The 13,660-nt window shown below is 52.1% G+C and overlaps 1 protein-coding gene across 1 annotated transcript in view; it reads left to right on the top strand.

Moving 5' to 3' along the window:
• LOC147571030 (transport and Golgi organization protein 1 homolog) overlaps positions 1 to 13,660 on the top strand; it is a 494,441-nt gene that overhangs the window by 239,355 nt on the left and 241,426 nt on the right. The window lies entirely within an intron of this gene.

The raw sequence follows: 13,660 nt of genomic DNA, 5'->3' as shown, positions 1-13,660 counted from the left end.
CTGTGAGATCATGACCTGAGCCGAAGTCGGACGCTTTACTGACTGAGCCACCCAGGTGCCTCTGATGAGGGGACTTTTGCATAGAGGCCTGTTACAGTGAGGAAGGGAGCTATGAGTATATCGGAGGAAGATTGTTCCTAGCCGAGGGATAGCCAGTGCAAAGGCCCTGGGGTGAGAGGGTGCCGAGTGGGGTGTAGGAAGAAGGAGCCAGGGGCAGTGGGAGAGGAGAGCTGAGAGGGTGGGCATGCCTTGAGCTGTCTGTATGGGATGGGAAACCAATGGGGACTCTGGAGCAGGGGAGAGACGCAGACCTATGTTTAGGAAGACCACTCTGGTCACCCATGGGGAGTTGACAATGGGTGGACTGGGGGTGCAAAGGAGAGCAGCTGGTAGAGATGAGGGTCAGGGTTGAGGCAGCAGAGCCAGCTACTGGAGGTGGCTCTCGGGCTCTCTGCTTTAGAGGATGATTTTGGGGGCACCTGGGTGGCTCAGTCAGTTAAGGGTCCAACTCCTGCTCAGGTCATGATCTCACAGCTGGTGAGTTCAAGCCTGTGTCAGGCTCTGTGCTGACAGCTCGGAGTCTGGAGCCTGCTTCAGATTCCGTGTCTCCCTCTCCCTCTGCCCTTCCCCCACTCACGCTCTGTCCCTCTGTGTCTCTCAAAAATAAATGTTGGGGAAAAAAAAAAAAGAGGATGCCCCGTGGGCTCTTTTGAAATTCGGATGATCAGTGCCATTTCTGCCCTAGGTTGAAAGCCTGGGCCAGCCCCAGCCCACCTCTGCACCGGTGTGGTCTTGTCCCTTCCAGAGCTGAGAGTGTGCCTCTTAATCTTTGAGCTGTTCCTTCTGCAGCTCAGTCCTCTTCTTTGACGCCATTTCTTGAACCAGCACTTTTTAGAAAAGATCAATTAGCTTCCTGCTGGAAAGAGCAGGCATTGTGTTTCCTGATCTGAGCTCCCTACTGGGCTGAAGGAAGCAGCCAATTCTGTTCTTTTTTTCTCAAGGCTACTACTATTGTTGTTGTTGTTGTTGTTTTGCCTCATTCAAACCCAGTTGCCCTGAGATAGCTTTTTTTTTTTTAAGTTTATTTTGAGAGAGAGTGTGGGCATGAAAGTGGGGGAGGGGCAGAGAGAAAGGGAGAATCCCAAGCAGGCTTCATGGCACCAGCTCAGAGGCTGACATGGGGCCTGAACTCACAAACCAGTGAGATCATGCCCTGAGCCAAAATGAGGAGTCAGATGCTTAACCACAGAGCCACCAAGGTACCTTGTTCCCCACCACCCCGCCGAGATAGCTTTCTGCCTCAAGTTGCCTTCCTGAGCCTTCATTTTCCCTTCAGTTGCCTTCCATCTTCCAACAACTGCCATTTATCGACCCCCCTAATTAATTTTAATCATTTTATATTGGCAACCTTAGTCACAGCTGCCCTTGATAATAATGAAAAAGGAAAGTGTCTTGTGAACGTGTCTTTGTTTGCATTTATCATCCCTCCATGGCGTTCTTGTAAGTTGTTTATTTGTTTATCCCTAGAGGCCTGTGTGATTAGGGCTCGTCTGAAATTCATTGATAAAAAGATGAAGTATACTTGAAAAAAAACAATAACCTCTACTCACTTCAGTTTGCTGGAATTGGAAACCTACGCCTAAGGCTTTCTCAGTTACAACACAGCAAAAAAATCAGAATTGGTTTCCTCGAACTGAGACCATGACTTGGTCTCAGGCCATCTGACGGTTATGTGCCTTGTTGGAAAAATCAAGGTACGGTTCGATGCTTGTGGGCACTTGGATGCCAGAAGAATCTCTCCAAGGGAAACCAGATGCAGACATTCCCCCTTGCTAGAGTTCTCTGGGGCCAGTTCTTTCTAAAAAGTTCTTGCCACCTATGTTTACCTGGTGGTGTGGCTTCATCCACGATTGCTCCAGGGTTAGCTTTGGGTTGAGGCCATCATGTGGTGAGCTATAATCGAAGTGTTCTTTATAGCACACGAATTAGTTGAGGCACTGATCCCGCCAGTACTGGAAATCTGCATTTTTTGTGCCCGTCTTTGTTAAAATTAGTTGCTGACCCTTGTCTTTATTGCTGTGTATTGTATTCAGAGAATTCTCTGCCTTCCACAGATAGGCCCAAAAGACAAAGCATGCTGAGGGAAAGGAACTGGAAAGAGATCTGGCTTCTGTTGCACCTGGATGTCTGCCAGGAATGTCTGTGTGGTCCTACCCCGCACATGGGAGGAGTTGGCTCTGAACTCAGGCTCACTTGCATCTGATCAATGCTTCTTTTTGCCAGTTCCCTGGCTTATCGCTGCAGGAGGGCGGTTGAGGTTTGCTTTGGGAGTTTCTAGGAAGTCAGCCTCGCTCCCCAGAGTGTTGAGACAACACAATGGGCAGGTGTTCACAGGTAAGGCCACAGCTAACTCACATACAAAGCCGGACTGCTGTAAGAATTTGATTTCAAAAGAGCATTTTGGGGGAAAAAATCCACCCATATCTTTAATGCAATTCGAACCTTTAGTCTATATTAGAATTTTTTCTTTTCTGAGTAGGACCCATAACTTAGAGCAGATTTATTTTTCTGCAGGTAATATGTGAGCCATGGAAAACTCAAACTGGTGCCAAGGGCTATCTGTCTGGGGATTCCTGTCCTTCTCCCCTCTCCTCCCACAAGCCCTCAGATTCACCAGTCTGGTCCTGTGACACAGAGGAGTCACAGTCCCTGACTGAAGTGGAGAGAGCACTCTGGACAGGAGAGTTTTGTAGAGTTCTCTTTTCTGTGGCTATGAAGTTCAGGTGATTGAGCTGAGAAGTTGGGGTCAAGGGACACCCACCATATTTAATAGAGAGCTCCAGTGGGCGTGCCACCTGGTCTCGCGTAGGAGGAGACACAGAGTGATTGCTTTCCGGAGGCGGCCCTCCACCATCCATCTTCACTAAAATGGCTCCTCTAGAAAGACTGGCACCTTGTGAGTGATGAGTAATTGTTGGTCGCATGAGCACAGCGGAATCAAGACCATCAGCAGGTGTCGATGTGCTGACTGCTCACTGTGTGCCAGGCCTCTGCTTGGCCTTGACCATCACCCTCGCGCATCCTCACCCTGACTCCGAAGGAATGTGTTCTTTCGTCTATTTTACCAGTGAACAGTCCGCGGCCTGGAGCGATGAAAGAGCTTGTTCGCGGTGATAGCGTTTGGTACTGAGAACCTATGGAAACTTCTGCCATGGGCATTTTTTTAAGGCCAAGAATTGATTGACAGCCCTGGGATGAGGTGTAGAACTGTGTTAGAAATTGCTAGAAAAAGACAGGAAAAAGGGAAATGTTGGGGTGCACCATAGAGATTGTCCTACTGATATGTCAATTGCTATTTGATTCCCCAAAGAGGATAATCACAACATTCTAGCCGAGGTGGTAGGTGGGCTTGGCATCGGGAGGCCAGGATCCTCTTGGACCATCCGTAGGATGCGAGAAGCCCTCTTGGTGGCAGGAAGACTTGACTTTTCCTAACCTTGCCTAACACTCTTTGAGGAGCACTGATGGAAACGAGGAAGGGGTCCGGGTGAGGCTCGGGGAGAATGCCACCTGGCTCTTGGGGCTGGGATGCCAGTGCTGATGCCCTCTTCGAGGGACATGCCATGACAAGCCACAGGGAGACTTGGTTAGTGGCTTCCATAAGAAGAGAGGACTGGGCTGGACCTGACCCCGTGGCCGGAGCTGCCCACTGGTTGCCTCACAGGCCCTGGCGTCTAGAGCCCACGCTCTGCTGTCAGGATGTCCCGTCAGCCTCCTCTCTAAGATCTGTGGCTCAAGCCCCTTAATGACAGGCTGGCGGCCTAGGAAGCAGACGATTAATACGAGGTGGTGTTTTCTCTAGGGGCCCAGGGACTCCTAGAAAGACCACTGCACACTCATCCTCTTTATGAGATGGTGCCTTCTCTGGCAGATGGGCACCTCTGCCCCTCCTGCCCTAGCTCACTGCCCCCTCAGAACCCTGCAGTGGTGTTTTCCTGCACTTGGGGCAACATCCAAATTCTGCCATGCTCTATATACAACCCTGACTTTTCTCTCCTATGCTCTGCCTGTCACTCTTGGCCACACTGACCTTCAGGCAGCTCCTCCACGCGCAGAGTTCATTCTTGCCTAGGGGCCTTGAATCGGGCCCTTCCTTCTGCCTGGATGCCCCTCCTCCTTCCACCCAGCTATCACCTTTCAGTTTATCACCTTGTTTCTCTCAGGCTCGCCTGCCTGCTCCCTCACAGAATTCTCTCCTTGATTTTTCCCTTCCCAGCCTCTCTGTTTGTGGTGATTTTCTTCTGTGCCTGAGTAGTGTCTGTCTCCCGCAGGTCTGAGGCTCCAAAAGCCTGCCCCCACCCCGCCCTCCCACCCCCCCCCCCCCCCGCTGGTGCCACGGGTGGCACATAGCAGGGGCTTGGGAATGACTGGTGAGTGAATAAATCAATGGTCCCAGGATGGGCTGGTGGTGGACCAGGCGGGTGGTGTCTTGGGTTGCCCAGGGCGGACAGCAGTGAGAGTTTGGAGCTGCCTGGCCCTCAAGGAGCTGCCATTTTTGGAGCAGGTGGTTATGAGCTTCTCCTTGGAGGAGGGGCAGGGCCAGGGGGTGGAGGCCACCATACCCTTTGGGAGGCTGTGAACACAGTGGCTGCTTCTGCCCGGCTCCCTTCCCCTCCGTGGTTTTAGGAACCATTGGCCAGCGCTTGGGAGAAGCCTGGATTTGGGCTCAGGGTGCGGCTCAGTTCTGTGTAGTGCTCACCCTGCGACCTTGGGCCGGCCCCAGGGTCCAGGTGGGTGCGTAAGGGCCGCCTCCCCCGCCCCAGGGTGCGGCACAGCTGGGGTCAGTGGGCGGGCTGCCTCGTGCCCTTGTGCCTGTGGGCTGTTCACAGCACCTGGTCCCTTCCTTGCATGTTCTTAAGCCGGGAGGACCCCGGGCTTCTGGCTTACAGTGCGGGTGCTCTGTCGGCTTCTCTGGTGCGTGTCCCCCCACTCCTATGTGGGGTGGCTTGGTGACTCCTGCAGGACACTCCCGGCTGGAGTCCCCGTGAGTGATCAGTGGGGCTCAGCATTTGTAACTCTCACACAGAGAACGCCCAAACCACGGGTTCCCACAGAGGGGGTCAGTCCGACCCCGGAGGAAATAGGTAAGGGCGGTGGTGTTCCTCACGCTGTCTCCTTGCTGGCCTCTGCACCATCTGAGAGTAGGGTGGCCTTCTTTCAGGTGTTGGAAGCGGGGATTTAGCATGAATGAAGGCAGAGCGTTCTCTGGGGCTGCTTTTTGTCTTGGGTACGTGATCCCCTATTGAGCCTGGGGGGCTGTTTCTGCCAGGATGGGGTTCTCTGCCTGTTGATGCAGTGCTTTCCCCTTTCTCGTCTCTACTCCCGGGAAAGGGAGCCAAGAGATTTGGCCGCACCAAGGGGAGGTGCTGGTCTCTTCTTGCTTCCTTTGAGGGATTTGATGGGATGCTGAATCGCCCCAACAGGGCGGGGGTTGGGGGCAATGGGTGGAGGCAGGAGTAGGAGGTGGGAAGGTAATGGCCTTCTAGCTCCTGCCACCTGGTGTTTTCCAGTAATCTCCTTTGTTCCCCATAACTGCCGCAGGAGGGGGAATGTTGTTCTTGCTACCTTACCGATGAGGAAATGGGTCCAACGAGGTTAAATCACTTGCCCAAGGTAGAACAGCTGGTAACTGACCTAAGCTCCTCGGACCATGGAGCAGAAGTGTTTGTTTTTGGCTGTGTTGCGCTGCCTCCCGGGGAAATCGGTAACTACTGAGAACCTACTGTGTGTGTAAGAGATGGTCACATTCTATCAATGATTTCCTCTCCCTTAGTCCCCAAGGTCAGCCTGCGGTAGCCCAAGTGGTGCAGTCCCCGTTGGCAACTGGAAGGCTCCGAGAGAACAATTAACTCGGTTCTGAGCTGGATTTGGTCTCAGGGTGGGGCTGATCCCAGAGACGGCTTCAGAGGCTAAGAGGGCCTGTGTCCTTGCTGAGTTCCAGGTGGGCCTGCTGGGGGTGCTGGGAAGTCAGGGAGGGGTGCTGTCAGCTGCAGGCACTTGAGAGCCCCCTTCATGGTGGTGTAAGTAAGCTTATTTTCTTCCTGTACCAGGTGGTCGGGAGGTGAGTGGTTGATGGCATCGTTCAGCCTCTCAGGGCTACTCAGGGCTCACGTTTCTTCTGCCCCATCTTCTTTATTTTTGATTTAAAACATGTTTATTTTTGAGAGAGGGAGCGTGAATGGGAGTGAGCCTGAGTGGGGAAGGGGCAGAGAGAGGGAGACAGAGGCTCCCAAGCAGGCTGCTCACTGACGGCACAGAGTCCGATGTGGGGCTTGAATTCACGAACCATGAGATGATCATGACCTGAGCCGAAGTCGGATGCTTAACTGACTGAGCCACTCAGGTTCCCTTCTTCATTATTTTTATTGAAGTGTAATTAACAGTGCAATATTAGTTTCAGGTATATACTATCCAACAACTCCATTTCTCAGTGCTCATTAAGATAATCGTACTCTTACTCCCCTTTATCTGTTTACCCACTTAACCTTTGGCAACCACCAGCTCTTTGTATTTGAGAGTCTGTTTCTGTCTCTTTGTCTTTTATTTCTTAAGTTCCACGTGCAAATTGGTGCAGCCACTGTGGAGAACCACATGGGGGATCCTCTAAAAATGAAAAATAGAAATACCGTGTGCTCTGGTAATTCCACTCCTGGGTGTTTACCTAGGGAAGATAAAAACACTCACCGGAAAAGATCTTTGCACCCGCCCCCGAATGTTGATTTCAGTGTTTCTTAAAACAGCCAAGCTACAGAAGTTGCCCCAAACTTCTTAAGTTGTTACTTTTTATCCTCCTGTTCATTGCCTCCTGTTTGCAAGCTGGCTGCTGCTGTGGAGACTACCAGACCCCTTTTCAAGCCGGAAGCCAGGGAGAAAGCGTAGCCCCTGCTGTTTCTTCCTGGGAAAATAAAAGCCCTCACACCAGTCCCTCTAGTAGACGTCCTTTTATAACTTGGTGACCAGAACTGAGCCACATGGTCCCCTCCAGATACACGGAAAACTGTCAGGCACTGTGCTAGACTGGACATTCAGAGAGGATAGGCTTCTCTCTGCTCCTACAGATCTCCCCCTCAAGCAGGGGAGGTTGTTAAAGTTGAGGTCCTCCAGCTGCCCCAAGGTGGAGAATTGGCTTCATCTTGTCGAGTCCAGAAGGCTTCCTCCGGGACGGGGTGTATAAGCCAAGTTTTAAAGGTGAGATAGAAGTGAAAGGCATTCAATTCAAGTCACTATTTTCAGCGTCCAGTTGCTTTCTTCCTCCAATCTGGCTGGTTCTGCCCATCCTACTCTGAGCTCTGGAGTCTCCATTCCCTGTCCCGGGGGCAGCTTGACCTGTAACTCCCATCTCTTTCCTGTGTTCTGCCTGATGTTCGAGCCGAGCCCTTCAGCCGAGTCATTGGTGCACTGAGAGAGCAGCTGCCTGGCACGCAGCCACGGAAAACCCTGCAACTCAGGGACACTGTGGTGCACTAGGTGTCAGGAGTGTCCAAAGATTGCCACTGTTTGTTGGCCTCTTGTGTTCTGAATGTCTCTTGTCCCTCTGCCTTTTGGGGCCTTCCTCGCCTTAACTGTAAGGCTTGGGAGCGTTATTCTGCTTCCCTTCCCCGCTGTCCGTGACTGAGGAGGCAGCTTGTGGGGTGACACTTAGCCAGACGTTAGCATCCCATCTTTATTTATATATTTCTTTTTTAAATTTTTTTTTCACATTTATTTATTTTTGAGACCGAGAGAGACAGAGCATGAATGGGGGAGGGTCAGAGAAAGGGAGACACAGAATCTGGAACAGGCTCCAGGCTCTGAGCTGTCAGCACAGAGCCCGACGCGGGGCTTGAACTCACTGACCGTGAGATCCTGACCTGAGCCGAAGTCGGCCGCTTAACCAACTGAGCCACCCAGGCACCCCAGCACCCCATCTTTAATCCACAGAGTGCCTCCTGTCCTCTCTCCTGTCAGATCACCTCTAACTTTGGAGGTGGATTGTAGCTGCCATCATGCCCACTTCAGAGTCGGGAAACTGAGACTCCAGATAGGTGACACGCCCGTGGTGGCACAGGAAATCTGTAGTAGAGCCGGGACCAGAGCTGGGCCCATCCTGGCGACATGGAGTTCGCAGGTTGGGTAGCAGATCTCGAAGTGTCCAAACACAGAGCAGGACGGCAGAGGGCTGCAGACTCAGTCTGGTGTGACGTTGGCCTGTGTCCTCTCAGGAGTTGTGTGCTTCTAATTAATTGCAGATTATGTGTGTGGATCTGTCCGAGAATTGGCCATGCACAGCCTGAGGGCGGAAGGAAGCTGTGCGGCTGCTGTCTTAATTATTTATGGGTATTTCACATGCAGTTGTTCTTCCCTGCCATCAGTTAACCGCACCACTGCGCTGAGTGTGAGGCCAGTTGCAGCCGATGTTGGTGTTGGAGCCCTTGGGGCGGTGGCTGACTGGGCACTCCGACAGGTCCAGGTCCTGTTTACGCTGCTCACATTTCATGGTCCCGCTGAATGCAGCCGGTGGGTAGGAGCAGCTGACGGGGCTGCGGGTGGTCTGTGTTTGCCTGCAGGAGGCTGAAACTTGGCCAGGCCCCTCTGCTGTTCCCGAAGAGCCCCAGCATTGCAGAGCTAGGAGGGGTTCTAGAAGACCAGTGTGTCTAACCAACTCACTTTCAGATGGGATGTCTCAGACCCCAAGGGACTGTGAAATGCCTAAAGCACCTTGCTGTTTAGCTACAGAGCCAGCCAAGGGCCCGGAATCGGTATTTGTTACTTGTCCTGCTGACAGCCTTTAATGGTCCCATGTGTCTCCCAGCTCACTGGACCCTTTGGCTCCAGTGCCTACTCCTTGGAGGTTCCAAGGAGCAGCTTGTGGGGCAGGACCTGTTTGTTTGCAGGGGATGAGAACCTGCTTCAGTCAAGTAAGGGAATGTTCTTCTCCTGCCTCCTGCAGCATAGCAACCCTGGGATCAGATGGTCTGGGGTCTCGCTGATGAGGGCTCGGTGAGTAGAGGAGTAATGAGGAGGAGCTGGGGAAGGCGTGTCGTGACCTCTGGCCCAGGACTCTGCCTAGACCCCGCTGAGGCTTTGTCGTCCGTGAAAATCAGGAATGTTGACCTTTTTTGGAGTGTATGTGTGGGGGGATGTAAAATACAGCCAGTATGGAGCCCTGGCCTCTTTGTGAGATCCCACCATGGGGTTGTGGGGTCGGGAAGATGTTAGGTATCGCATGGTAGTTGTGGCTGTGTCTCGTTGTCAAGTGGCCTGGGTTCAGATCTCTGCCTGTTTCCTTATTGATGAAGTGGGTTTGCTTCTAGAACGTGCTTCATAAGGCTGTTTGGAGGGCTTAACGAGACCATTTTTGCTGCGTTTGATCAAATGTCTGGTGTGAGGGGGCATGTATCCCTGGAAGGGCTCTTGAACTTTGTGTTTTTTTCCACCTGTAAAATGGGGGATGACCCCATCAGCCCCATGAAACCAGGAACTCCTTGGTTCCTTTGATACAGCAGAGCCCTGACCTTTGCTCCATGGTCAGCAGTAGAGACAAAATTGTCACGTGCAGGAGAAGGGCTAGACCCTGGGGCCCTGGCCCATCTCTTTAGGTGTTTCCCTTCTGACTTGCTGGCCAGTCACACTGAAACCCCAAGCTGCCTCTAGGGGCGCTGTGTCCCCTTTAAGTTGTAGCCCTGCCAGGGACTGCCTGCTCTCCATGAACACCTGAGAGTGGGCTGGAGTGGTTAATAGGGCTTGTCTGAGTGTTGGGGTACATGTGCCCTTCACCTTTCCCTGAAGGGGAATCCTTCAGGACAAAGGACCGAGCCCTCCCCATCTGCCTGTGCCACCTGGTGATTGGGAACACAGGCTCTCGGCCTTGCCGGCTTCTCCAGTTTCCTAGCTGTGTGACCCTGAGCAGGTTCTTTAACCTCTCTGAGCCTTTGTTGGCTGATCTGAAAAATAGGAACAGTGGCAGCTTATAGTTCTGTGGGTTGTCGGGGGGCTCGATTGAAGTAACGTCTGCAAAGTTCTCTGGACAGTGGCTGGCCCCCACTGGGAGCTTTTGAATGATGGCACGTGCCATTGCTGGTCTGCTCAGTCCTCTGCCACTTGAGGTCTCCTGTCCACAGACTGCATGTTGAGATCGGCTGAGCTTTACATGGACACTAACGCTCAGGTTGCACTTCTGGAGATTCTGGCTTAGGTGCTCTGTGATGTAGTCTGAGCATGGGTGGTGGGGTGTGTCTGCACGTTTTTTTTTTAATACTTTTTTTTAAAGTTTATTTTTGAGAGAGCGAGAGATAGCATGAACAGGGGAGGGGCAGAGAGAGAGAGAGAGAGAGAGAGGGAGACGACCAAGGCAGGCACCGCACTGCCAGCCCAGAGCCTGATGTGGGGCTCAAACTGACGAAACTGAGATCATGACCTGAGCTGAACCCAAGGGTCAGACGCTTAACTGACGGAGCCACCCAGGTGCCCCATGTTTTTAATAGCTTCCTAGGTGGTTCCAACATGCAGCACAGCCAGGCTGGAGAGTCATTACCCTCCTAACATCTGCTGTCCCCTGCTCTTTCCCAGGGTGGCGCTGACACCACCTTCCCTCGGCACGTGGGTGCTCCCTCACCCTGCTTAGGCCTTGCCGTGTCCAGGCCCTGGAGAGTAAGATCTGGGGAGGGAGGCTTTGCTTTTCCCAGGGGTCGAAGCCAGGGAAGCCACCTCTGTCAGCAGAGACTTGATTCTCTGTCCACACCCATGATTGAGCACCGGGGCACAATTCTTGCACCTGTAGAAAAACTGCGCCAGACAGAATGGGGTGGGGGTGTCCTTTTGTCTTTGTACGTGAACGTTGTGGGTGCTGACCAGATCTGGGTCAGTCCCAAGAGACTGTTTTCCAGGGAGGGTCTCCTTCGGATTTCTACATGTTTGTGACATTGTGGGAGCAGAGAATTCTGGCAGTGGTGTCTCTGGAGTGGCGGGGAGGGCGCGGTGCTGACAGTGTTGTGTTCCTTACGGTGGGAATCCTCTCCTGTGGTGGAGATCGTGTTCTCCACGACTGCAGAGGAAGACAGGGGTTTGTCCGTTTACCCAGGGCTCAGAGACCCGCGTGGCTTCAGGGGTCAGGCCAGTAAAACCTCAGGCTGGGGTGGGGCCCAGGGGGAAAGGACATGCTTTAAGATGTGTTTTTGCCGGGCCTCCCGCACAGCCCAGTGCAGGTGGGTAATCAGGTGGAATCCCACTGTCACAGCAGTAGGATGAAGTTAGTGGTGCCAGGTGAGTACCTCTGTGGAATGTCCCATCTCCTTCTGGACACTTGCTGATCCAGCTGTCAAGCACCGAAGAGCAGATAGGCCTTGCTTTCCATAGCTTCACGTTTCTGTGACACCATCCAATTAACACCTGTATTCTACTTGTCACTTTAAAACCAGACACTTGTACTGGTTTCTACTTGGTGTTTCTCACCGGGCCCTTTCTTTATAAAACACTTCAGCCCCTAGCACCGAAGGGGAAGAGCCCAAGCTCCAGGTAGGATGGTGAAGTAAACGGCGTGACTCTCCCTGCGGTAATCCCTTGAGGTGAGCAGCTGCCTTCTCCCCCTTCCGTCTCCACTGCCTGTCTTCGTCTCCAGAATCCATTTTTGAACTGGGTCTGTAGTGGTTTCTTGTTGGAAAACTAGTCGGCAGTGAAGGATGAGGAAAATAAGGACGGTAAGAATTGACCAGGCTGGGTGGTGAGGGCCCAGGTATCTTCCACATGCATCTGAGCTCTTCTGTGAGGTGTGGCGGTTCTAAACAACTCCTGCCTTGCTGTGGAAGCCGGTTTGGCAGTTCTTAAAGTGCAGTAGAATTCCCCTGTGACCCCACAATTCCACTCCTAGGTGTCTACCCCAAAGAGTTGAAAGTAGAGAATCAAGTTCATGTATGCAAATGTTCCTGTAGCTCTATGGACGATCCCCCAAAGGTAGAAACAACCCACTCGTCCATCGAAAGGTGAATGGGCAAACCGCATGTGGTTTATCCCTACAGTGCACTGGTGTGCAGCCGTACAAAGGAAGGGGTCCTGGACACCAGGATGAGCCTCGGAAACCTCCCAGGTGGCACAAACCGGTCTCAGAAGGTTATGTGGTGTAGGCTTACACTTGTGGACTGACTAGGAGAGGAACTTCCGTAGGGCCAGAAGGGAGATGGGTGGTTGCTGGGTGGGGGGACTTAGGGGAGAAAGTGGACATTGAGAATTTGGGTCCAGAACACTGCAATAAAACAAATGCCAGCACCAGGTGGCTCAAAGGAATCTTTTGGTTTCCTAGTGGGTATGAAAAGTTATCACTAGACTGGAGTCTGTCATGCGCAAGAGCATTTCATTGAAAAAATATGCACATACTGTATATGTGCACATACTGTAATTAAATAAAAAAAATGCACATACTGTAATTAAGCACTGATGGTTTTTAACATTTTTAATATATTCATTTTACTTTTGAAAGAGAGAGACAGAGCACGAGCAGGGAAGGGGCAGAGAGAGGGGGAGACACAGAATCTGAGGCAGGCTCCAGGCTCCAAGCTGTCAGCACAGAGCCCGACAAGGGGCTTGAACCCATGAACCACGAGACCATGACTTAAGCCAAAGTCAGATGCTTAACCAACTGAGCCCCCCGGGTGCCCCTGCCTTACAGAGTTCTTAAACTGTCATGTGCAGAGGGCAGCTCCTGGGGAACTTGGTAGATATGCCGCTTCTCAGGAGAGACGAGGGCTCCTTTCTTCAGGAGCTGTTGCCCTGGATCTAGGATGGTCCCCACATTTGCTCGTCTAGATACGTGACTCTAATGCACTTAGTGTGTCGACTGCAACCCACTGCTTCTTGAGAAGTCCGTACTCTGTTCAGAACTTTGACTTGATGCAGTAAGAAAATTAAACCTAGGAAAAAAGAAGCCCTGTGCTGGGCTTGTGTCCGATTCAAGAACCTCAACGCTGTAAAATACATTTTGGAGTGTGGGCACTTTTGGATTTCTTCTCCGGCAAATGGGTACACGGAACCCTTGACGTACAGCATAGTTTCTTTGCAGCAGCTGAAGTTCCCTGTCCTAAGACAGAGGCTGAGAGTTCTGAGCCAAAGCAGACAGAGTATGTGCCTCCAGGATGCCAAGACAGCCCTGAAATGGATTAGAGCTGAGACCGTGTAGCATATTTTGTACACCGTGTAGTAGCAATTGTTCCTGTTGTTATTACCGGGAGTGTAGTTCAAGACCATCTGCTTTGTCTGTGGGTCCTCTGTCAGCAGAAGGTTTTTATGAAAGCCTTGGGTATCGGCCTGCCCTGATCTAGGCTCTGTTGCTTATTCAAGCACCGTAGTTTACACTTTTCCCTCAGAAATGCTAGTGAGCACCTGCTCTGTGCCGGGCACTGTGAAGCAGCCCCATTAAAAGCGGCTCTTTTGGGGGTACGTGGGTGGCTCAGTCGGTTAAGCGTCCCGACTTCCGCTCAGGTCATGATCTCATAGTTCATGAGTTCAGGCTCACTGCTGTCAGCCCAGAGCCCGCTTGGGATCCTCTGTCCCTCTCTCTCTCTGCCCCTCCCCTGCCCATCCTGTCTTTCTGTCTCTCAAACTAATAAACTTAAAAACAGAAAGTTGCTCT

The sequence above is a fragment of the Puma concolor genome, unplaced genomic scaffold (assembly GCF_028749965.1).
Source record: "Puma concolor isolate L17-30 unplaced genomic scaffold, mPumCon1.1.hap2 unalloc_scaffold_7, whole genome shotgun sequence".
NCBI classification, from domain to species: Eukaryota; Metazoa; Chordata; class Mammalia; order Carnivora; family Felidae; genus Puma; species Puma concolor.
Note: the sequence above shows the minus strand (reverse complement) of the source record. Positions and strands in the feature narration are given on the sequence as shown.